At 45.0% G+C, this 25170-nt stretch overlaps 1 protein-coding gene across 1 annotated transcript in view; it reads right to left on the reverse strand.

Annotated features, from left to right (window-relative positions):
- PTPN13 (protein tyrosine phosphatase non-receptor type 13) overlaps nt 1-24954 on the reverse strand; it is a 541021-nt gene extending 516067 nt beyond the window's left edge. The window contains exon 1 of the mRNA XM_082263089.1: nt 24575-24954. The gene's annotated coding sequence lies outside the window, so the exon portion shown is untranslated. The remainder of the gene's footprint in view (nt 1-24574) is intronic.
- Between the last annotated feature and the right edge of the window lie 216 nt (nt 24955-25170).

Here is a 25170-nt window from a genome sequence, read left to right on the forward strand (position 1 = left end):
GGCGGATCTGATTGGATCGCCCGTGTGAAAGAGCCCTTCCTGACAAGATCACCAGATGAAAAACACAAGAAAGAAAACCGTGGAAAGAAAACAAATGCAGTCATCACATGTAAGAACTGGTAACCTGCAATATGATAAATATTTGCTTTTAGATTTAACACTGCTTTCAGATGTTTTAAGGCATGCTTATTGTATTTTTATAAACTTTCGTTGACTTCTTAGTAAAAAACTTTGCACTGGTTTCTTTTTTTTTTTAAACATAATAAATCTTTAATTCATTCAGGAGGTAAACTGGATATCCATTCTACATTCCAGCTCACAAAGGCATTGCATTCCAGTCTGTTGGGTAATCCGATTAGGCTATGCCACTGTACATTCTAAATGGACCTGTGTCCAGAGGTTAACTATAGCCAAACCGTAAAACAAAAAAGTTCATTATTTAACATTCGTGTGGCCATCATTGAATGATACAGAGCTTATAAATCATCGCATTTTGCAACTACAGTACTATAAGATCAACGGATTCGGAGGCGATTTGTGTCTGCAAGGACTGATGTTTTCAATCTGCTATAAAAATCTATACATGCTGTATATATTATTCAGTCACAGCACAAACCTCTAACTTTCATACTTACTTGACTGAAACCTCAGACACCTAATAATGCTGGATTCACACCTGTGCAGTACATTATTCACAGGTCACAGTGTGTTGGGTCAAGGCAGCCCCTGCCTATTTTGACTGAGCTGCCAATGCATCCTAGCACACACACATAAACAAAAAACAAACAAAGCTGACCCTTTTAGAAAGAGAATGACAATGCGTTGAAGTGCGCCATGGCATGCTGCAATGTTGTTGCTTTGCTCACGTGAGTTGGGGTGTTCTTATAAATGAATGGCACAAAAACACTATTACCTCTTAAAATAAGTTGGTATGGAGATTCAGGGGCTTCATGCTCACTGGGCTTCAGAAAAAAAAAAAAAAAAAAACCAAACGCCAGTTTCCTTGGCCAAAAACAAAAATACTCATATAAAGCGTTTTTGTACAGGAATTTAGGAGAGTTTAGCAGCTGCTCTGCCAGAAATCTCCAATCAACACAAACCAGAAGGATTTTTCTTACTGGCTCTAAGGCTCCATGCACACAGGGCGTCATAAAAACGTGCTCCAAAGCTGTTTACATAACGCCGGGAAACAGCAGCTGTAAAAACGTGCTTTCAGTAGCTTTTTCTACTAGCGTTATTGCACGTTTGGCCACAGTAGCTGTCAGCAGCGTTTTTTCTGCCTCCATTCAAAATCAATGGTTCCCTATGGGAGCCTATTGATTTGAATGGAAGTCACACCGCAGGTCGGATCGGGGTGATCCGACTTGCGGTGCGACCTGCACTGTGAGAATCTTGAGGGGGAACTCCACGCCAAAATGGGGAAAAAAATGGCGTGGGGTTCCCCCCCAGGTTCCAAACCAGGCCCTTCGGGTCCGGTATGGAATTTGAGGGTAGCCCCGCGCCGAAAAAACGGCGTGGGGTCCCCCCCAAAATCCATACCAGAACCTTATCCGAGCATGCAGTCCGGCATGCCGGGAAAGGGGAGGGGACGAGCGAGCGGCCCCACCCCCCCTGGATCATACCAGGCCACACGCCCTCAACATGGGGGGGGTGTGGGTGCTTTGGGGCAGGGGGGGCTCTGCACCCCGCACCTCAAAGCACCTTGCCCCCATGTTGATGAGGACAAGGGCCTCATCCCCACAACCCTGGCCGGTGGTTGTGGGGGTCTGCGGGCAGGGGGCTCATCGGAATCTGGAAGCCCCCTTTAACAAGGGGGCCCCCCCAGATCCCGGACCCCCTCCCTATGTGAATGGGTATGGGGTACACTGTACCCCTACCCATTCACCCCATAAAATGCAGTGTATGGAAATAACGACAGGAGACGTTTTGGAAAATTTATTAAAAAACTTCATCCGGCTCTTGTCCTCTCCGGGGGTCTTCTGCTGTCTTCTCCTCTCCGAGGGTCTTCTGCTCTTTTGCTGTCCGCCCTTCTTGTCTTCTCTCCGGGGGTCTTCTGCTGTCTTCTCCTCTCCGGGGGTCTTCTGCTCTTTTGCTGTCCGCCCTTCTTGTCTTCTCCTCTCTGGGGGTCTTCTGCTGTCCGCCCTTCTTGTCTTCTCCTCTCCGAGGGTCTTCTGCTGTCCGCCCTTCTGCTGTCCAATCTTCTTGTCTTCTCCTCTCCGGTCTTCTGCTCTTTTGCTGTCGGCTGTCGGCTGTCCTTCTTCCTCCGGTCCTCCTCCGACGACGTCTCCAGCGATTATGCCGGCCTCTGGTCTCCGCAGCTTATTATATAGCCATTAGGGGCGTGGCCGCCAGATGACGTCATCTGTGACACGAGGGGGCGTGGTCTCCCGATGACGTCATCTGGCGGCCACGCCCCTAATGGCTATATAATAAGCTGCGGAGACCAGAGGCCGGCATAATCGCTGGAGACGTCGTCGGAGGAGGACCGGAGGAAGAAGGACAGCCGACAGCCGACAGCAAAAGAGCAGAAGACCGGAGAGGAGAAGACAAGAAGATTGGACAGCAGAAGGGCGGACAGCAGAAGACCCTCGGAGAGGAGAAGACAAGAAGGGCGGACAGCAGAAGACCCCCAGAGAGGAGAAGACAAGAAGGGCGGACAGCAAAAGAGCAGAAGACCCTCGGAGAGGAGAAGACAGCAGAAGACCCCCGGAGAGAAGACAAGAAGGGCGGACAGCAAAAGAGCAGAAGACCCTCGGAGAGGAGAAGACAGCAGAAGACCCCCGGAGAGGACAAGAGCCGGATGAAGTTTTTTAATAAATTTTCCAAAACGTCTCCTGTCGTTATTTCCATACACTGCATTATATGGGGTGAATGAGTAGGGGTACAGTGTACCCCATACCCATTCACATAGGGAGGGGGTCCGGGATCTGGGGGGGCCCCCTTGTTAAAGGGGGCTTCCAGATTCCGATGAGCCCCCTGCCCGCAGACCCCCACAACCACCGGCCAGGGTTGTGGGGATGAGGCCCTTGTCCTCATCAACATGGGGGCAAGGTGCTTTGAGGTGCGGGGTGCAGAGCCCCCCCTGCCCCAAAGCACCCACACCCCCCCCATGTTGAGGGCGTGTGGCCTGGTATGATCCAGGGGGGGTGGGGCCGCTCGCTCGTCCCCTCCCCTTTCCCGGCATGCCGGACTGCATGCTCGGATAAGGGTCTGGTATGGATTTTGGGGGGGACCCCACGCCGTTTTTTCGGCGCGGGGCTACCCTCAAATTCCATACCGGACCCGAAGGGCCTGGTTTGGAACCTGGGGGGGAACCCCACGCCATTTTTTTCCCCATTTTGGCGTGGAGTTCCCCCTCAAGATTCTCACAGTGCAGGTCGCACCGCAAGTCGGATCACCCCGATCCGACCTGCGGTGTGACTTCCATTCAAATCAATAGGCTCCCATAGGGAACCATTGATTTTGAATGGAAGAAAAAAAACGTATAACGTGGCTTAACGCACGTTAAGCAACGTTATGAAGCCTTATGGAGCCTTTAGCAGCGTCAGACGTTTTTTGCAGCTTGACGCTGGAGCTCCTGAACCCACAGTTCCTGGGTTTTTTTTGGAGCTGTAAAACGCCTATGCCACTTGGAGCTCCTAAAAGCTCTATGTGTGCATGAGGCCATAGAATAACATGGATGGGCGTTCTGCAGCTGCAAAAAAAAACGTCTGACGCTGCTAACAGCAGCTGTAAAAACGTCCAGTGTGCATGAGGCCTAAATGCTGAGCTGAAAATGTGTCTCTAAAATGTCCTTATGTGCATGGACACCTAGGATAACATTGAGAGGCTTCTATAGGCAAAACACTAAACTCCTGTAGAAGTAGCGATTATTAAGCCAGTGTGCATGGACCCTTAAAAAGTTATATTTTTTCCTTATTAAAGAAAGAATAAAAAAAAAATATTTTATGGTCTTTTATAATGATCTAACATGTAAGGCAGCTTAGAAACTGACTGAGCCCTTATGTTTTCCATCTGAAACCAGGACTCAGGAGACTGTGCGTGTCATCAACACTGACATCCAATACTGTCACACAGCTCTTAATTTGCCATTCTTTCTGCTGCATTCATGTGTGGTAGCCCTGCCTAGGCAACAACATTACGTGTGAGTCGTCAGCATGCATGCAGTGTCACATTGTCCAGCTAGCACATTGTGAAAGCCAGGCCTTGCAGACTAAAACATCCACTACAGCACTTTTACAATTTTTTCCCCCCACTTTTCTTTTTGTTTTCATAAAGCAATGTCTAAAAAATCATGTTTACCAACCTGCAGATTTTAACTTTCATCAATTTAGAGCAGTCAGAACAAATGAAAGACGAGCGCTGATTGGTTGCTATGAGACATTTAACATTGCTTCATGCAATATTATAAACTGCTCAAAAAAATTAAAGGAACACTTTGAAAACCCATCAGATCACAATGGGGAAAAATATCATGTTGGATATCTATGCCGATATGGACTGGGTAATGTGTTAGGAATTAAAGGATGCCACATTGCTTTGACACGTCCGCAGGCTGGTTAGAGTCCCAAACGAAGCCGGATTCAGCTTTGATAGGGTCTCCAATTAAGTAACCCAGGAGGGACGTCACAATATAACTTCTGGCTTACTTGGCTGCTAAACGGCGCCAAATTAAAAAAAAACTGACAGTATTCAAAAATGCTGATTTCGGCGTTTTGAATACTTTGAAGTTCATTGGAGGGGTTTGGGGTCTTTTAGACCCCAGATCCCTTCATAAAGAGTACCTATCACTGCCTATTACTGTCACAAGGGATTTTCACATTCCTTGTGACAGCAAAAAAAGTGATCAGATTTTTTTTATTTTTTTTAAGTAACATTGTTAAAAATAAAATAAATAAATACATTTTAAAGCGCCCCCGTCCCTGTGAGCTTGCACATCAAAGAAAAAATGCATACGCAAGTCACTCCCGCAAATGTAAATGGTGTTCAAATCCCACATGTGAGGTATTGCCGCGATCGTCCGAGCAAGAGCAATAATTCTAGCAAAAGATCTCTGTAACTCAACTGGTAACCCTTACATTTTTTTTTTATTTTTTTTTTGAAGCATCACCTATGTAGTCGCCATTCCACGAGTGTGTGCAATTTTGAACCGTAACATATTAGGTATCTATTTACTTGGTGTGACAACATCTTTCACAACATACAAAAAATTGTGCAAATACAGCGTGACAAAAAGGGTTTTAAACAACCATTTTATTCTCCAGAGCCTTTGCTATATATATAAAAAAATGTAAAATGTTAGGCGGTTCTGAGTAATTTTCTAGCAAAAAATCCTGATTTTAACTTGTAAACAACAGGTGTCAGAAAAAGGCTTAATGGATAAGCGGATTTATGCATACTTGCATTTTGAGAAGAAATGGTAAAACTCAACATGTGTGGAAGTATAGTCTGACCCAGGATTTTTCAACCAGGGCGCCTTGAGGTCTCTTTAGGGATGCCTTGAGGTTACTTCAAGCCAGCAGGTAGATCAAGACTGCCTTTTAGTTACACAATGCCACATGTTTTTATTGTGCACCATTTCAACCTTTCAGCCACCGGCAGCCTAAAAACCAATGATGTCCTCAGTGTTGATAAGAAGGGTGTTGATCGCCTACACAGCATCCTTGTTTGACCCTCCCCTATCTGTCAATACTGGGATCACATTAGCTGAGTGGTAGAGAAACTGTGGGAGAGGAGAAAGACTGCAATACTAGTCGGTATTAGTGTGCAAAAGTGCATTTGCTTTGGAAGAACAGATTACCTCTAATGTTGGGTGTCCTACGTGTGTTGATGGCGCCTCATAATGTAAAACTATTAGAATCATTTTTTACATTTTAGAATGGGGTGCCTTGAGACTATTAATAATTTGAAAGGGTGCCTTGAGAGATTGTCCATAATTGTAAAGGGTGCCTTGACTAAAAAAAAGGTTCAGAAACAATGGTCTAACCTAACCCTGTTTTAAACATATAGACCAAGAATTTGAGTGTATACACAGAGCAATACCTAAAATTCACAAGTACAAAAAGGCATCTGCCATGCTGTGGACATTTATACCCACCAATCAGCCAAGGCCAGGAGAAGGGTTTTCATGATGCTATGGTCACACCCAAGTGACAGTGATCCCGTCCCATCAGACATTTTGTGGTATTACAAGTGCCCTGTAGGAGTGTGCAGGTATTTCACAGGGGGTGGGATGACCAACTAAGCACACTCCTGTCACACACTGGTGATGCTTCTTCATTGGTAACACAGTTTTCTGCTTACAGGGCTGATTGCATGACGTGGGAATGCTGCTATGAACTTTATTCCCACACGGACAGTTCCCATGCTGCTTGTTAATTATAATAGCTTAATTATAAAAGTCCGGATGTCAGTCATGTAGTAAGCAATGCAGGAAGGGCTTGCACTGCCAATAACGCTCAGTACTGCCCAATGAAAATGTCCTGTAGATAAAGAGGATAAGTGCAGAATGTGTCCAAGGTCATACTATGAGGTACAGTAGTACAAACCAGTCAAAGACATACCCCTGCCCTGATGTGCACTAAAGTGCTTCTTACAAAATGAATCGGATTCAGCAAAAGAGAACTATGAAACAACTACACTAAGATACCATCACCAGTTTACCCAAGTGACTTCAGTGCATTAACGCAGAACTAAATCAACAAAACACATTTCAAATCAATACATATATCATGGTGATGAAACCACAGGTTTGTTCAGGGCTTGTTTACAAATATTGCAGTGACTGGCATTTTTCTGCACTCCACTGCTAGGGAAAATAGAAAACAAAATGTTTGTTTTTTTTTTGTGCCCCGTTTGCATTGAGACCCCGTTCACACTGGGGCGACCTGTCAGGCGACCTGGTCGCCTGACAGGTCGCCTGCCATAGAGAAGCTGTGGACCCGTTCTAATAGGAGCGACACAAGTCGCTCCGACTTAGAAAAAGGGTCCGGAGCTTCTTTGGGGCGACCTGGAGCAACCTGCATTGACTTCAATGTTATGAAGTCCGTGCCGGCCGCTCCGAGGTCGCGGTGCGAGCTGCGCCGCGACCTGTGAGGTCGCCCCAGCAAATCGGATCGCCCCAGTGTGAACGGGGTCTTAAGCTGAGACGTGCACTTCATGTAGCTGCAGTAACATGCAGACATGTAGAATTATATCATAATGCACAGGTAGGCACCACACTGCTTTGTGGAGACACGAATGAAGTGTCCCTTTGTGCAGTGCAAATGAAGTTTGGAAAAAAATAAAAAATGGGAAATGGTGTGGTAAACTAAAAACGCACATCACACCACCCTCTCATTGCAGCTCACCTCAGCCCAGAAAATAACAGCTGCCCCAAAACTAAACTGGAGCATTTAGACTGCAGGCAATGAGAATGAGCCCTGAGGCTCCAGTCACATATAGGCATCTTAAAACACGGGCAGAATCTTCACAATTCACATGCTCCCGAATCACTGAAAAAAAACGCGGGACGCCGTGCGATTCCCGTGACTTGCAATGGCACCCCAAATGCAGCGTGATGTTACCGCGATTGTCACCTGACTAATCGTGGTAAAATCACGCAAACCGAATCACGGAACGTTTGTCGCCCAAAAGAAGTTCTTGTACTTTTTTTGCCGAAAGGCGTCCCGTGATTCTGTTTGTGCAATTTTATCGTGATCTGTCAAGCGACAATTAAAAGGAACAGTGTGTTTATCCTCTCTCAATTATATAAAATGGGATAGATATAAATATATAAGCAGTACAGACCAAAAGTTTGGACACACCTTCTCATTCAAAGAGTTTTCTTTATTTTCATGACTATGAAAATTGTAGAGTCACACTTCAAGAGGTAGTCACCTGAAATGGTCTTCCAACAGTCTTGAAGGAGTTCCCAGAGATGCTTAGCACTTGTTGGCCCTTTTGCCTTCACTCTGTGGTCCAGCTCACCCCAAACCATCTCGATTGGGTTCAGGTCCGGTGACTGGAGGCCAGGTCATCTGGCGCAGCACCCCATCACTCTCCTTCTTGGTCAAATAAACCTTACACAGCCTGGAGGTGTGTTTGGGGTCATTGTCCTGTTGAAAAATAAATGATGGTCCAACTAAACGCAAACCGGATGGAATAGCATGCCGCTGCAAGATGCTGTGATAGCCATGCTGGATCAGTATGCCTTCAATTTTGAATAAATCCCCAACAGGGTCACCAGCAAAGCACCCCCACACCATCACACCTCCTCCTCCATGCTTCACGGTGGGAACCAGGCATGTAGAGTCCATCCGTTCACCTTTTCTGCGTCGCACAAAGACACGGTGGTTGGAACCAAAGATCTCAAATTTGGACTCATCAGAGCAAAGCACAGATTTCCACTGGTCTAATGTCCATTCCTTGTGTTCTTTAGCCCAAACAAGTCTCTTCTGCTTGTTGCTTTTCTTTAGCAGTGGTTACCTAGCAGATATTCTACCATGAAGGCCTGATTCACACAGTCTCTTCTTAACAGTTGTTCTAGAGATGTGTCTGCTGCTAGAACTCTGTGTGCCATTGACCTGGTCTCTAATCTGAGCTGCTGTTAACCTGCGATTTCTGAGGCTGGTGACTCGGATGAACTTATCCTCCGCAGCAGAGGTGACTCTTGGTCTTCCTTTCCTGGGGCGGTCCGCATGTGAGCCAGTTTCTTTGTAGCACTTGATGGTTTTTGTGACTGCACTTGGGGACACTTTCAACGTTTCCCAATTTTTTGGACTGACTGACCTCAATTTCTTAAAGTAATGATGGCCACTCGTTTTCCTGTACTTAGCTGCTTTTTTCTTGCCATAATATAAATTCTAACAGTCTATTCAGTAGGACTATCAGCTGTGTATCCACCTGACTTCTGCACAACACAACTGATGGTCCCAACCCCATTTATAAGACAAGAAATCACACTTATTAAACCTGACAGGGCACACCTGTGAAGTGAAAACCATTTCAGGTGACTACCTCTTGAAGTGTGACTCTACAATTTTCATAGTCATGAAAATAAAGAAAACTCTTTGAATGAGAAAGTGTGTCCAAACGTTTGGCCCCTGTACTATATTTTATATATACACAAACACACACACACATTATATATATATTATATATATACACACACATACATACACATCTCACAAAAGTGAGTACACCTCTCACAAAAGTGAGTACACCCCTCACATTTTTATAAATATTCTATCTTTTCATGTGACAACACTGAAGAAATTACACTTTGCTACAATGTAAAGTAGTGAGTGTACTGCTTGTATAACAGTGTAAATTTGCTGTCTCCTCAAAATAACTCAACACACCACAGCCATCAATGTCCAAACCAATGGCAACAAAAGTGAGTACACCCCTTAGTTAAAATGTCCAAATTCTGCCCAAAGTGTCAGTATTTTGTGTGGCCACCATTATTTTCCAGCACTGACTTAACCCTCTTGGGCATGGAGTTCACCAGAGCTTCACAGGTTGCCACCGGAGTCCTCTTCCACTCCTCTATGACGACATCATGGAGCTGGTGGATGTTAGAGACCTTGCGCTCCTCCGACTTCCATTTGAGGATGCCCCACAGATGCTCAATAGGGTTTAGGTCTGGAGACATGGTTGGCCAGTCCATCACATTTACCCTCAACTTCTTTAACAAGGAAGTGGTCTTGGAGGTGTGTTTGGGGTCGTTATGTTGGAATACTGCCCTGCGGCCCAGTCTCCGAAGGGAGGGGATCTTGCCCTGCTTTAGTATGGCACAGTACATGTTGGCATTCATGGTTCCCTCAATGACCTGTAGCTCCCCAGTGCTGGCAACACTCATGCAGCCCCAGACCATGACACTCCCACCACCATGCTTGACTGTAGGCAAGATACACTTGTCTTTGTACCCCTCACCTGGTTGGTGTCACACACGCTTGACACTATTTGAACCAAATAAGTTTATCTTGGTCTCATCAGACCATAGGACATGGTTCCAGTAATCCATGTCCTTAGTCTGCTTGTCTTCAGCAAACCGTTTGCAGGTTTTTTTGTGCATCATCCTTAGAAGAGGCTTCCTTCTGTGATGACAGCCATGCAGACCAATTTGATGCAGTTTGTGGCGTATGGTCTAAGCACTGACAGGCTGACTCCCCCACCCCTTCAACCTCTGCAGCACTGCTGGCAGCACTCATATGTCTGTTTCCCAAAGACAACTTCTGGATATGACGCTGAGCATGTGCACTCAACTTCTTTGGTTGACCATAGCGAGGCCTGTTCTGTGCGGAACCTGTCCTGGTAAACCGCTGTATGGTCTTGGCCAACGTGCTGCAGCTCAGTTTCAGGGTCTTGGCAATCTTCTTATAGCCTAGGCCATCTTTATGTCGAGCAACAATTCTTTTTTTCAGATCCTCAGAGAGTTCTTTGCCATGAAGTGCCATGTTGATCTTCCAGTGACCACTATATGAGAGTGAGAGTGATAACACCAAATTTAACACACCTGCTCCCCATTCACACCTGAGACCTTGTAACACTAAGTCAATGGGGAGGGAAAATGGCTAATTGGGCCCAATGTGAACATTTTTTTTTTTTTTTTTGAAAAACACACATGGAATTCTGCATAGCACAGGCTGCAACATCAGAAGCCAATGTTAAATCGAATCATATTTATGCATAAGGTTGTAGTGAGGGAGGACAGAAATGGGCTCTTGGTGCGTGAAAGTGTATTTATCCTTTACAGGGTCAACTTTTTTCCCCTTGTAACCACTGTCACCAAGAAAGAATTTGTGGGGGGGAAAAAAAAAAAAATGTTATTGTTGTCCCTGAAACAAGTAGGAAGATGAAATCTTCCACTGGGGACGGTTGTCTTGTGAACAACTGTCTGAAAGGGGAATTTCTCTCACTATGGAATATTTCCTCTAAGACAGAAAGTGAAGGGAAATTTCTCCAACAGCAAAAAATAAACTGGCAGGGGTTGGGGTTTAACCCTTGCATACTCTTCCCAAAACTAAAAACAGTGTTGAGTATATCAAGGCAAAAAAAAAACACAAGCAGTAACCTTATTAATATGTGCACTAAATAATATGTATTTATTGGTATTTTTAACAGACCAAAAGTAAATGAGAGAAGTTAAAAGCTTTTTGGTCATACTTCTCTTCTTATTTTTGCACTCCTGTGACCCACATTCAGCAGACAGCAGGATTCCGATAACGTTGTTAGAGCCACTGAAATCATGAGGCAGCCGCTCCTGCCCTCTCCACTGCCCGGCACTCCAGTGAGCACTGGAAGATCAGAGCGCAGAGCCATGGACTGACAGTCACCGCTCTCTGCACAGTGAAGACCGAGAACTGAGCGATCAGCAGTCATGTGATTGTTTAGATCTCAGTCTTCGAGCAAACGGGAAACATTAGATCGATGCTGCAGCCATGTTTATTTTATCCTACACTTCTCCTTTAATGATGATGGTAAGCTAATTAGAACTAGTGAAGGCACTTCACATAATTAGTCAAAAATACCAGAAAATGATCAGACCAACATATCAATCTGTGCCTTTAGCTTAAAATAGTTTTAAAGCCACAGACTCTAATTCCTACAATCCACTAGCTAGTGACAGTGACGATGTGTTCCCTGCCCCTCCCCTTCTGCTGTTAAAATTACTGTGTCTTATTCCTACAATCCACTGTGTTACATTAAAATTATGTGCCCCTGGGTATGTGTTTTATAAAAAATATACCGCTATATACCTTATTTCATAGCGCCGCTCAGTGCTCACGTGAACGGTCGCCGTTCTCTCCTCTTCCCAGCTGACGTTAGCAGGAGATTCTTAGCCCCTCCCGCTGGGGTTATCAGATCGGGAGAGGAGAGTAGCGGGCCAGGCACTGTGTGACTGCCCGCTGCTCTCCTCTCCCAATTTTATAACTACAGCGGGAGGGGCTAAGAATCCCCCGCTAACGTCAGCCGGGAGGAGAGCAACGAATGGTCATGTGAGCGCTGAATGGTGCTATAAAATAAGGTATAAAGTGGCATATTTTTTATAAAGCACATCATTTAATGTAACACAGTTGGTTGTAGGAAAAAGACAGTGATTTTAGCAGCAGGAGGGGAGGGGCAGGGATCAGATCGGCACTGTCACTAGCTGACAGGCAGGGAGGGAGCATGGAGAAACAGCGGGATAATGGGGACACGTGAACTGATCACAGTATCATGGATCAGCAGCCATGATAAATGTGGTCAGTTTACAGAGGGGAGGGCAGCACCAGGCAGGATCAACCAGGTATTTTAGATTATACAAAGGGCCAAATTACACAGCACAAGCACTGTGCTGTTATTCATGCTTTAAAGGAGCAGGATCATTTTTTTGGGGGGTTACAATCACTTTACAGTATACAACCACTACAAAAACAATACAAAAGAGTAATGACAAGACGGATATTACACATACATGACATTATAACAGAAGGGCAATACTCCATAGTTTTGATTGAATGAGTCACAAGTGCATTCCTCATATCTAGGCCAGAGAAGAAAAAGGGAGGAGGTGTTTTGCAGGTGCAAGTTTCAAGGGAGCCATTTTTGTTGTATGATACGTAAGGATCTTCCTGGGTCACAAAGAAACAGCCCCTACCCTATTAGCAATGAATGGGTGACAGTGCCATTCAGATTATGTTAATACTTAGAAACTAAGGAACTAAAATCTACTGCTTCCTGTTTAAATAAATAATGAGATACACTACGTATGTGATCAACGAATTACACAAATTGACACCTTTATCCCAGTGCAACTGATAGTAACAAACTTGGTGTACATAGACTGTACATGAATATTATTTTTCTCTACTAAAACAAAAGAATACATGGATTTCATGTGGCAAAAAGTGTATAAGATGAACAATCTAGGAATCTAGGAGTCCGGATGCTTTGTGCAACAGGCAGCTCTTTGAGGTATTTTGATATTGAATACAAACATTGCCAGACTACAGACTAGGAATGAACTTGGGTTTGGACCGAACCTGAAGGAAGCGGTCAACCCTGCCTACTGCTTTCCAATCAACTGCGGCAATGGCATTCCCTGCCCTGCAGGTACATATACACAAAGGTTCAGGGATGCTTGTGACCTCTTTGACGTAATATGGCATCATGGTCATATTAAGTCTACTATATCAGGAGAGTCCCTGCCCCTTTGTGTATGTGTAGCTGCAAAGGTGGGAGGAAGATACACTGGCAACAGTTGTACATTTAGATTAAAGTTGTATGTGATCTGACATCATCAGTGTGCGACTTCCTTGTGCATGTGCATTAGGCCAAATAAAACACAGTTGCTTTCCTGTGATAAAAGTTAATTGTTATCTGCTGCATCTTTGTTAGTGGAGGATATAAATTAATTGTGTTGTACAGCATGTCACTGCTTAACAGAAGTAATGAGATTTTCAGCTTGATTCAGAATTTCCTCCCTCTGCTTCTCCAAAGCAGTACTATCACAAAAATACCTGCCCCTGACCACTTCTTAGTTTTGTGTCTGTTTAGCAGGGATGTGGAATGCAATTTTGTTGTGGGCAGCATCTTCACTATGGTTGCCATATACCTAGAGTGCAGAGTTCAGGAGTGGATTATGTACAGAGTAGGGATCGACCGATTATCGTCAAAGCCTATATATCGAGGGCCGATATGCACTTTTCCTGATATATCGGAATCGGCCCCTGAGGTTACCGATATTGCCGATATTTCGGGAAAGTAATTGTACCGGAGTGATGCCTGCAGCTAGAGGCATCGCCCCGGTACTGGAGTCCATAGCCGACGGTCGGCTGTCTTGTAATGACAACCGATGCGGCTGAGAAGCCGCTCAGCTGTCATTACAAGGACAGGAGGGGACGTCCCCTCCCGCGGCTCGCCCGGGTCTCCCATCCCACCGGGAGACCAGGGCAACCAGCTTGCTCAGCCGCCAAAGACAAGATCAAAGCCGTATTCAGGCCTGATCGGGTCTCCATGCAAAAACCCGGAAGTGATGTCATGAGTGACATCACTTCTGGGTACAGGCGCCAGATTAAAAAAAAAAAAAAAAAGACAGCATTCAAAAACAGCCATGCTTTTAAGTGCAGAGGAGGGGTTTGGGGTCTTTTAGACCCCCAGATCCCTCCACAAGAGTACCTGTCAAGAAAAAAAAATGTAAATGTACAAAAATATCGGAGCATATCGGCCGATACCAATATGCATTGGCCAAAATATAGATATCGGCAACGAAAAAACGATATCGGTCGATCACTAGTACAGAGCGCAGGGTTCAGGGGTGCACTATGTAGAGAGTACAGAGTTAAGGAGTGTGTTGTGTACAGAGCGCAGGGTTCAGGGGTGAGCAATGTACAGAGTGCAGGGTTTAGGGGGGGAGCTGCGGAGTAGAGGGCTCAGTAGTGTGTTATATGCAGTGTTCAGGGTTGCACTATGTACAGAGAGCAGGGTTTAAGGGTGTGTTACAGGGTGCAGAGTTCAGGGGTGCACTATGCAAAGCTTACTCACATCTCTCTCTCCTACCTGGCCTGGCTCTATTACCTCCCTACGTAGGCCGCTCTGCCTCACCTTGCATGGAGATCATTCTCTATCTCACAATCTGGAGATCTGTCCCCGCTGTGAGTGCACGCAGGGATCTGTTCGTTTTGGGAGCAGCTGAGAGAAGAGCAGAGGGTGAGAACCAAAGGTGGCAGATTAGAGTTCTACCACGCTCCGACTGAAAAACTGGGTGCAAGGGCTACATGACAAGGCCTGGCAGACCAGATTCAGCCAAGGCCTTGTGTTTGACATATGTGATTTAGATAGAAAAATCAATCTGTCTCATCTATTGTGCTAAATCTGTCTTAGACCTATACAAGTCTACTTGTTGCCCAGAATTCCAGGTTGCAGGGTTTAGAAATACACAACTGCTGCATCTACTTTACTAAATGAGAGAGCCCGGTTTGTGTGTAATTTTGCTGCCAAGTTGTTTAAGCACTTTCTAAGGGTTCATTTACATTAACGTTGCTTTCTGAAGATCTACGATGGATCCCTTTTCAGAAAGTGTTTGACAGGGAGTTGGGAGGCAGTATGGCATCTACTCACTGACTGTTTTAACCCCTAAAAGCCTGCACTGCCACACCACAACCACAATAATTGCACGCCGTTGTGGTGCAGCCCCATGTACTTAAAAGGGGTTCTTAAGTCTTAAATAAAAAAAAAAATTAAAGTCAGAAGTTACAAATATTGCTGCTGATGGCTGGCTTATGTCAGACCGACTCCAGTACACAATGGCCGAATGTCCGCCGGTTTCCAATGAACCGGCCGATGTCCCCCATTATTCGCCCCATGTGTACTAGGCTTTAGTCTAATACACTCGCTTCGGTTTCTAGTCAGGTGCTTTCCACAAGGCTTGGCAAAACAAACACACAAGTGTACATCTAATTCCTGCTTTTAGGGCTCAACAAACTTGATGAAAGGGATTAATTATTGCCGACTGCCCTGATCACCAATGTTACTGGGCGGGAATGATAATGAGACATGTAAAAAAGGTAAACAGGGTTTCACTTCAAAATGCAGCAGAGTGCAGTGTTCCAGCATTTATAACAAAGATTATCTCTGAACTGACTCAAGGCACACAAAATGCAAACTAGAGTCAAATATCACTGTGCATGCAACCTTTGCTCTGCATTCCAGCCCAGAATACTGACCTCTGCCTGATTTCTGCCAAAACTATGGAGTAAACAAAGCAGAGCATCATCAGTAAAGGTGCCATCCTGAGCTAAAAAAATATGAGAAATGCAACAAATGAAGCCTGAAACTGTAAGTCAGACAATCTAAAGTTCATCACACATGTTAACATCTGATTGTACATTATCCTTTTTGATTTTCATTTGTATGGAAGTTCTGAAAAATCAACTGTAGGACATTCTTTATTGCTATAACAGAATTAAAGTCATATTAAAAGGCAGATTTTTTTTTTTTCAAACAACATGTCATACTTCCCTGCTCTGTGTAATGGTTTTGCACAGAACAGATCCGATCCCCTTCTTCTCAGGTGTTCCGCCAGCGCCTGGCCTCTCCCTCCTACCAAATGCCTCCATAGCAAGCAGCTTTCTATGGGGGCACCGAAGGAAGAGACCCAAGAGAGCTGCTGCTCTCGTGAACATAGCTGGATTGGGTTTGGGCTCAGGTAAGTATTGGGGGGGGACTGGGGGGTTGCTGCATACAGAAGATTTTTTTACATTCATGCACAGAATGGAAAGCAACCAACCATAGCAAGGTAAAAGTACTTACACTAAAACGTAAACCACGTAAAGTAGTTACACATAAAAAAAAAAAAAAAAAAATGCTCCTATTCCTTTGAAGCATAATCAGTAGCTTAGTGCTGTTGCATTGTCATTGGTCCCTTTGTTTTATCTAAAATACCTAGTTGATCCTGGCTAATCATGGCTGCTGAGCCCTGATCACCGTGGTCAGCCTGCATACCTCCGCCATCCGCTGTGTGTCTCTTCCTTTCCCCTCTCTCCCTCCCTTCTTTGCTGGTCAGCTCCAGTCTGTCTGCAGAGCCGATCTCCTCCTGCCTCTATTCCAATGCATTACATAACACAATGATTGTATGTTCTCTGTCTTAGCAAGACATTCAGTGTAGTATGTCAGTTTTTTTTTTTTTTTATTATAATCCTAAATACCTTTTTGCACAACTCCTGAGTGGTCACATGATCTGCCTCTGCTGGCTGGCATCACTGGGGAATCTCAGCCCCTCCCACTGCAGTTAAAAGATCGAGAAAGCAGAGCAGAGGGAGATCATGTGACTGCACAGAGAAGCTGTGAAAAAAGTTATTTAGGATTCTAATTTAAAAGAAACACACACACACACAGCACATATCTTGCAAAAACGGAGATGATACAAGCAATTGTGTTATGGGACTTCAACCTCTTTCGGTAATTTTGCTCGAAAGCCCTTAAAATGCTGTCCAGCCCTGCTACTTGGATGGAATCTTAGACCTAATAAAAATGTTCCATTTCAATATACAATAAATTTCCCCCCTTGGCCTCCATGACTCTCTTGGTTTTCCTAACTATCTTGTTGCAACTTCAGTGTCACCTACAACTCTACCTTCTCTGTTCCTCTTCCTTTTTCTGGCTCTGTCCTTGAGCCCCTTCTATTTTTTCTCTACATCTCTTTCCTGGGCCAGTTAATAACCTCCGGTGGCTTCCACCTCTGCAACAACCACACCCAGATCTATCTAGGGATGTCCATACATTATACAGTTTTCTTATTCAATTGTATTTAGACCTACCTTCAACTATGTAGTGCAATGGTCTGCCTGAATTCATACAAATTTAAAGTGTATTTAGGTTTTACCTCCGATTATATGGTTTTAGTAAATCTAAAGGAAAATTGTACAAGGGCATTGTAGAATTTATGGCCAGCCTTACTCTTTACTGCTCAACTGACCCCCCTTGATCTCCTCGCATATCATTAAATATGCATCCAATTCGCATCAATGGGAACCCAGCCTAAAAAAACTGATTTACTCCCTCGTTATCTCCCACCTTGACTACTATAACTCCCTTTTTGCTGGCCTGCCACTACAGAGGCTGTAACCCCTCCAGCTACTAGACTCATCCACCTTATTAACCGACCTCTGGCTGCTGCCCTTCTCTGCCAGTACTTTCACTGGCTTCCACTAGTCCAATGTATAAAATTCAAAATACTAACATACAAAAACTAAGCCACAACACTACCCCCAGCTACATCACCAACCTCATGTCGAAATATTGCCAAAATCATTTATTCCACTTTTCCCAAGCCCTCCTGCTCTCTAGCTCCCTTGTTACCTCCTCCCATGCTCACCCCTCCAGGACTTCTTCAGAATCTCTCCTATTTTCTGGAACTTCTTAGGTCTGCCATAAAGCGCGACAGGTTTAGCAGGAATCGCCCGAGATTTGAACCTTTGTTGGGCAAGCTGAATGTACCAAGTTGATTGATCGATCAACTTGGGTACAACCAGGCTGGCAAATTCACTTGTGATTATTGCAAGCGGCTGCTATAGCCGCTGCCGATAATCACTGTCTTCTCCCAGCGGGGATGGGATGGGTTTGTGGGTTCGCCCCCACCCCGGAAAAAAGAGTTGCTGATTTCCCTATCAGCACTATCTGTGTTAATGGGTGGAATCGTGATTGTTTCTTTCCTGCAACCACACCGTGTATGGCCTGCCTTACTCCAATCTTTCTAGTTATCCCCTAAATTGTCCACCTTTAGGTGATCCCTGCAAACTCTTATTTAGGAAGCCTACCCCACCTCCACCTAAAAACTACCTCAGCCACATGCATCAGATCATACCCTAGAGCTTTTATCTTTTGTACCACCTCCCCCCTTCCTTTTAGACTGTAAGTTCCACAAGCAGGGCTCTCCTTATCCTTCTGTTTTTAACTGTATTATAACTGTACTGTTTCACTTTATATGGTAAAGCACTTGCGCAAACTTAGCACTATACAAATCCTGTATGATTACGTAATAGGAGCGTACATCAATTCCACCCCACTATTAGGAAATCGAACAAACATTCTGAAAACAAAATTTCAAGTCAAATTTTCCTGGTGTAAGGCCAGCTTTACACACCGGAGTGACTTGTCATGCAATTTGACAGGTCAAATCACACAAGTCACTTCCTACTGACGGCAATGGCACTATCGATTTGAAAAAGTAGTTACTGCACTACTTTTGCCGATTTCGGGTGCAACTTGCATAGATATCTGTGCATGAAGCCACACAGATGTCTTCCAAGTCACACCAGAAGTCGCACTGACATGCGGCTTTGAAATTGTGTGATTTCAGATAAAGTTGCACGATTTCAGAGCCGCATTCAATGTGAACGAGGGCTTAGGGCTCTTTCACACTGATCAGTTGTTGATGTGCTTTTGGTGTAGAAAAAGCAGAACAATGCATGAAAAATGTATCCCTTTAAATCCTATGGAACTCTTCAGTTAAGCTGGCCATACACTATATCTTTTTTTGGTCAACCGAATTCTCGGTGGATGTGGGAATCACTCCTGCTGTTGCTTTGTATTCTGACAGTGAGGAGCCTTCCCCACCATCAGATATCACTCAGTGTTGCCGGCAGCACTGATTGTTCAGGAAAAGCCCAATGTATGAAGATAATATATAAGGGAAAAAAAAAAACTCAAAAACAAAATGCTAACATGCAATTATAGCTAGGTGTTTTCCTCCTTGTTCTAACTGAAGTGCCCCCATTAGATGGGTATCTGTGGGGGATGGGAACATGATTAGAAACCAAAGGCAAAGACCCTTCAAAACAAACAAGAGCCTTAAATGCTCAGGAGTGGAGGGGGTGCTGTTTGGGAACCAGAGTGTTAAAGCAAAAAAGTATAAGTAAGCAAAAGTAGGAGTCTAACTTCCACAATCTGCAACCCCTTCCAATGAATACACAGACCAGAAAACCAAATCAGATTTCACAGCCCACTATGTCATAAGGTTCAGAGCTCAGCTAGATTACCAGTACAGAGCATCTGCCTTCAATCTGCTGAGCGGAATTGCACTGAAAGTGTTAACAGTCTGCTTTCTAGAATACATCCTAATTTAGGCCCCTTGCACACGGCTGTAAAGTCGAGCGTATGGGCATACAGTGTAAAATCTGTTGTTGTGGCACCCAGGAGCGTAATATGTTACGTTTTGAAAACTACGTCCCCACAAATGTCAGTACATGCCATTTCCATCAGTTATGTGCACACAGCGTTTTCTGTAATACAGTCCTATGGGCTAAAATGCTCCCAGGTGCCACAACTAGAGACATATTTTACACTGTACACCCATACGCTCAGCTTTACGGCCATGTGGAAAAGTTTTAAGTGCATTTTGTTCCAGTTAAGACTAAGGCATGGTTCACACTAGTGCAGCTTAGAAGCTGACATCCCTGCGCGACTTCATCGCGGCTTGTATGAAATTTAACAGAAATCAATGCAAGGCGTGTTGAAGTCACCCCAAACTAGTGCCGCAACCTTTTTCTAAATTGGAGCAACTTGAGTCACACCGATTAGAAGGCTTCCATTGCAATTATTGTGGCGTGACTTGTCATGCAACTTTGGACTCTTAAGTCGCATGACAAGTTGACCAGGGCAAACCAGTGTAAACCAGGGCTCAAGCTGCAAACTTCATCCAGAAAGTGTCACAAAGTAGATGTAGTCTCTAAGTGGATGATATTTAGTTTGCTAAAAGACTGAGTATCGTAAACAGTTGTCATTGTATTTTTTCAATAAATTACTGGTTTTTTTTTTTATCTCGGTGCTGCTGATCTTCTGCAGCTTCCTTTAGCGATTTCATATCTATATGCACTTGTTTTATTAACACCTGCACATTACTGTTGTGGATCAGCTTTCTTAGGGAGGACCACACACTATACAATCTGATTATACAATCTCCTTATGATCGAACATCACCTATATAGTACTTGGTTTGATATTAACTGAATGAATTGTTTAGCTCTGTCCTCACCTTCCATGGCTTTGGTAAGGTATTATAGTATACGGCTAGTGTTCTGGAAATTTTAAAGCGTTAGTTACTCCCAAAAAAAATAAAAGATTCTGTTCCTTTAAAGCATGTTATACAGCACAGCGCTTGTGCTGTGTAATTTGGCGATAACCTAAAAGACCTGGCTGATCCTGCCAGTTTTTACCCTCCCCTCTGTACAATGACCACGGTGTATCATGGCTGCTGAGCCCTGACACTGTGGTCAGTGTATGTGCCTCCGTCGCCGCAGCTCTCCTGTCCCCCTCTGTCTCCCTCCCCTCCTGCTGCAGAAAAACTATATCTCTCTTTCCCAATAATAACTGCTCCTGTCACTGTGTTTTATTTTAAAAAAATGCAGTTTCTACCTGTTTTCAGAGCACCAATCGGCTGTCACGTGACCGGCCAACTCTCTACTCCTCCCCTCCTAACTGACGTCAGCAATGCAGCTGTCAGGCAGGAGAGGAGAGAGGCAGAGGGTCACGTGACAGCCAATTGGTGCTCTGAAAACAGGTAGAAACTGCATTTTTTAAATAAAATACAGTGACAGGAGCACCTATCATTGGGAAAGAAAGAGTATTATATCAACTTAGTGTGGGTTAAAAACCACTTTAAAGATAGGCAACTCCTATCATAGTGATTAATGGTTCCAAATTAACAATAACTACTGCAGTAGGTAACAGACACAAAAAGCTACACTCATATACACTCCTTAAAATGACAAACTTGAACCATTCCTGTGCAATGTGGCTGCTGTCTATATTGCCTGAGTATGTTTATATTTATGTTTTCATGATAGAGACCCTAGACTGTAAGCTTCTTGGGAGCTTAGCAGAAAGGATTCCACCAAAACATCAAGTGGGTGGCATGGGGAAATGTGATCATCTTTTTTTCCATTCAACCCCCCCCCCCCCCCCCCCGGCACTCTCCAATTCTCTGGCACTTTATTTTTTTTTTTGTAGCTGGTGCCTTTTAATTCTTTCTTTGGATGGCTTTAAATCCAATCAGATGCAGCTGCTGCTCAGGTATACTGATAGTCGCCACCAGGGAGTTTCATCCATCCTCACTGTATAGTGTGGATGGAGGAACCCGTTCGATTTTTTTTCATTCAGCCGAGTCTAACAGTTTATGGCCAGAAGTATCTCCCCTCACGTGCCTGTAAGTGACAGACGCCTCAATCAAGCACACAGCGCCACTCGTTCACAGCCACACCATCCCCATCCTTTTGGCCTCCCTCTATGGGGGTGTGAGACTGTCGGTTTGTGCACGGGAAGAGGGCATTGTGTGCACTAGTACATATGGATTGAAATCTGGCACTACCTATTTTGTTGGATGGTGTACTATTTATTTTTGGTGAAGGGAGAGGAGTGGGAAGATTTTCCTCTTTATCTCTGATGCTCTTTTTTAGGAATACGGGTGATCTACTGGCCCGTCACGATTTTCTGCTCTGGGTTTAATGTGATGGATCTGACATTAAACATGGTCATTGGTGAGGACTATGTCTTCATCTTTCAGACTACTGTCATTTTTCTCGTGCCTTATAAGTGTTGTTAATTCTTCATATTTGAATTCTGAAAAAGCCCTTGAATAGGGCGAAACGCGTTGATCCTGAATTACCCACATCCTATCCATTTGATCCTTCCGAGTCGGATACATTACATGTATAGAGAATTGTGTTATTGCTACTTTTCTTATGGTTTTAATATTTGATGTACCAATAAGTTATTCTTGTTTTTATATTTGTGGATTATAGAATTATTATTAAAGTAAGGCACCTTAAAATCCCCATTTTCTCTCCTGCCTTGCCCTCCAAGTGGAGTAAAGGCAGGGGGTTCTTCTCCCTAATACCCCCCTAATACTTACCTCAGCCCATCTCTATCCAGCGATGTTGCAGGAGTTTCTCAGCTGCCCAGGACTCCCCTCCTCATTGGCTGAGACAGCAGCCCGATGTGTTTGGTTCCCACTGCTTTCCATCAAAGTCAGTCAGCCAATCAGGAGAGAGAGGGGGGCGGGCTAGGTCAGGGTCCATGTCTGAATGGACTGGGCTCAGGTGCCCCATACCAATCTGCTTGCTGTGGGGGCACTCAACAGGAGGGAGGGGCCAAAAGAGCCAAAGACGGACCTGAGAAGAGGAGGGTCCAAGCTGCTCTGTGCAAAACCAACTGCACAGAGGAGGTAAGTATAACATGTTTTTTTTTTTTAAATAAAGAGAAAACGATACTTTAAAATCACTTTAAAGGGGATGTAAAGTCTTTCGTTTTTTTCTTCCCTGCTAAGTAAATGCATACCGTGCTAGTATACATCGCATACCAGCATATTATGTGACACCTGCAAACGAAGCCCACGTTGTCCCCACTGGTGGCCGCATCCATCTTCGACCATCTTCCTTCCGGGTCTGCGGACTCCGGCTGTATTACTGGCTGGAGCTGCATGACGTCACCCCCACGCATGCGCGTGGGAGCTGCCGGTCACGGCACAGGGCTCTGAAGAAACGGCACGGGCAGCCATTTCGATGATGTCATCGGCTGCATGCAATGTAAATATCTCCTAAACAGTGCAAGTTTAGTAGATATTTACAGTAACCCTAAAGGCTTACCTACAGGTAAAAGTTATAAAAGGTGGGTTTACAACCACTTTAAAGGTGGAGGAAAAAAATGCACCAGAAAGCATCAAAAACCATGCATGGAGAATTCATCTGGACTGCATTTTTCATGATGTAAACCGGCCCTGATGGTATTATCAAATCGACGTATGATTCAGTCAACTCAAAACGATTAAATCTGCAAGCAACTGAATAGCCCTAACATTCTAGATTTCAGCTTCATTTGCATCGCACTTGATCAAACCGAGGGGAAAAGGGTGGAAAAGTATTGATTGTTTTCCATTGGTTGGAAACGCTGAGACACTTTGTTCACGAATATGATTGGATTAAGATGGATCGGATAATGTGATCACAAGCTGGAAACAGGGTTGGCACTGATACCTTGCAATCATATCCCATCAATAGAAATCCATTTCCCTGTCTGTGGCATATCCATGGAATGAACTATCAACTAAAGATCGATTATTCCTATTAATCATTTACTGAAGCGCCTGGGCCACCATAGGTTGCATTCACCCTCTCAGGTAGTGGGAACAAGTGTTCCCGCTTGCGATTTGGCGTGTTTGTCGACCAAAAATAAACTCCTGCTCCTTTTTTGGGTGCGATTTTGCCGCTCTACAGCTTCACCAGAATGGCATCGTGACTGGGGTCCCCAAGAACGATGGCACCCAAAAGTGCTGCAATTTTCAAAAGTGCAGTTTGCCGCTCGACAGCCGCACCAGAATGGCATCGTGACTGGGGTCCCCAAGAACGATGGCACCCAAAAGTGCTGCGATTTTCAAAAGTGCAGTTTGCCGCTCGACAGCCGCACCAGAATGGCATCGTGACTGGGGTCCCAAAGAACGTTGGCACCCAAAAGTGCTGCGATTTTGGAAAAGTGCAGTTTGCCGCTCGACAGGCGCACCAGAATGGCATCGTGACTGGGGTCCCCAAGAACGATGGCACCCAAAAGTGCTGCGATTTTCAAAAGTGCAGTTTGCCGCTCGACAGCCGCACCAGAATGGCATCGTGACTGGGGTCCCAAAGAACGTTGGCACCCAAAAGTGCTGCGATTTTGGAAAAGTGCAGTTTGCCGCTCGACAGCCGCACCAGAATGGCATCATCGTGACTGGGGTCCCAAAGAACGATGGCACCCAAAAGTGCTGCGATTTGTAAAAGTGCAGTTTTCCCGCTCGACAGCCGCACCAGAATGGCATCGTGACTGGTATCCCAAAGAACGTTGGCACCCAAAAGTGCTGCGATTTTGATTCTACCCACGATCCCAAATGGTGAGATGTATTCGGGGCCTTAGTGTTTGGATATAGAGGATAGGATGGGATTGGAAATCAATTAGGAGCACAGAAATATTAAAATGCAGACATTGTATGTGACTGGAAAGGAAAAAGCAGCAACAGGTCTGTGTTCTGCCCAGAGCTGGGACTCCTTGTGGTAAACCTGTCCCTCCCCCCTCAGTTATGACTTACCTCGCCCTGTGGTGACTCCTGTACCCTGTGTATTATTATTTCGGGGCTCACACACCCTCTACAAGTTGAGTGGACCAGTAGTAGTAGGATAATAAAGCCTCCAGCCGGGCACCACCATCAGCATCTTCTTCTAGAAGGTCGCTCGGCCAGCGGCCCTGAGGGAGAGAGTCAGTGAGCGGAGCCCATAGCACAGGCACACGGAGGAGCGCTAACTTTTACGAGGATACAACTAAGTACGAGGACTCGCTGCTCACACGGAGGACGGCTCAGGAGCTTCTAACCGAGCTTGTCCCTCGCACTTTCCATGTCCCTGTGCAGTTCCCTCTTTGTTGCGTTACTGCGTGTGTTCCAGTACGGGGCTGCTTCTTGTAACCATTGTAACAGGGACGCACTGTCTGCCAATCAAATGGTCAGACTCTCCCTGTGTGACTCACCCCCCCCCCCCCCCTCCTTCACCTCCTCCTCCCGCCGCACAGGATCACTACTGACACCTGCTGGCCGCACAACGGGACTGCCCCATGGACAGCGCTCTCCCTCTATTGTGATCAATAAGATGAGGAGGGAGATAGGAAGGGTGTGAAGAAAAACTTGTAAGG

This window comes from Pelophylax lessonae, assembly GCF_965119305.1.
Source record: "Pelophylax lessonae genome assembly, chromosome: 1".
In the NCBI taxonomy this organism is placed as follows: domain Eukaryota; kingdom Metazoa; phylum Chordata; class Amphibia; order Anura; family Ranidae; genus Pelophylax; species Pelophylax lessonae.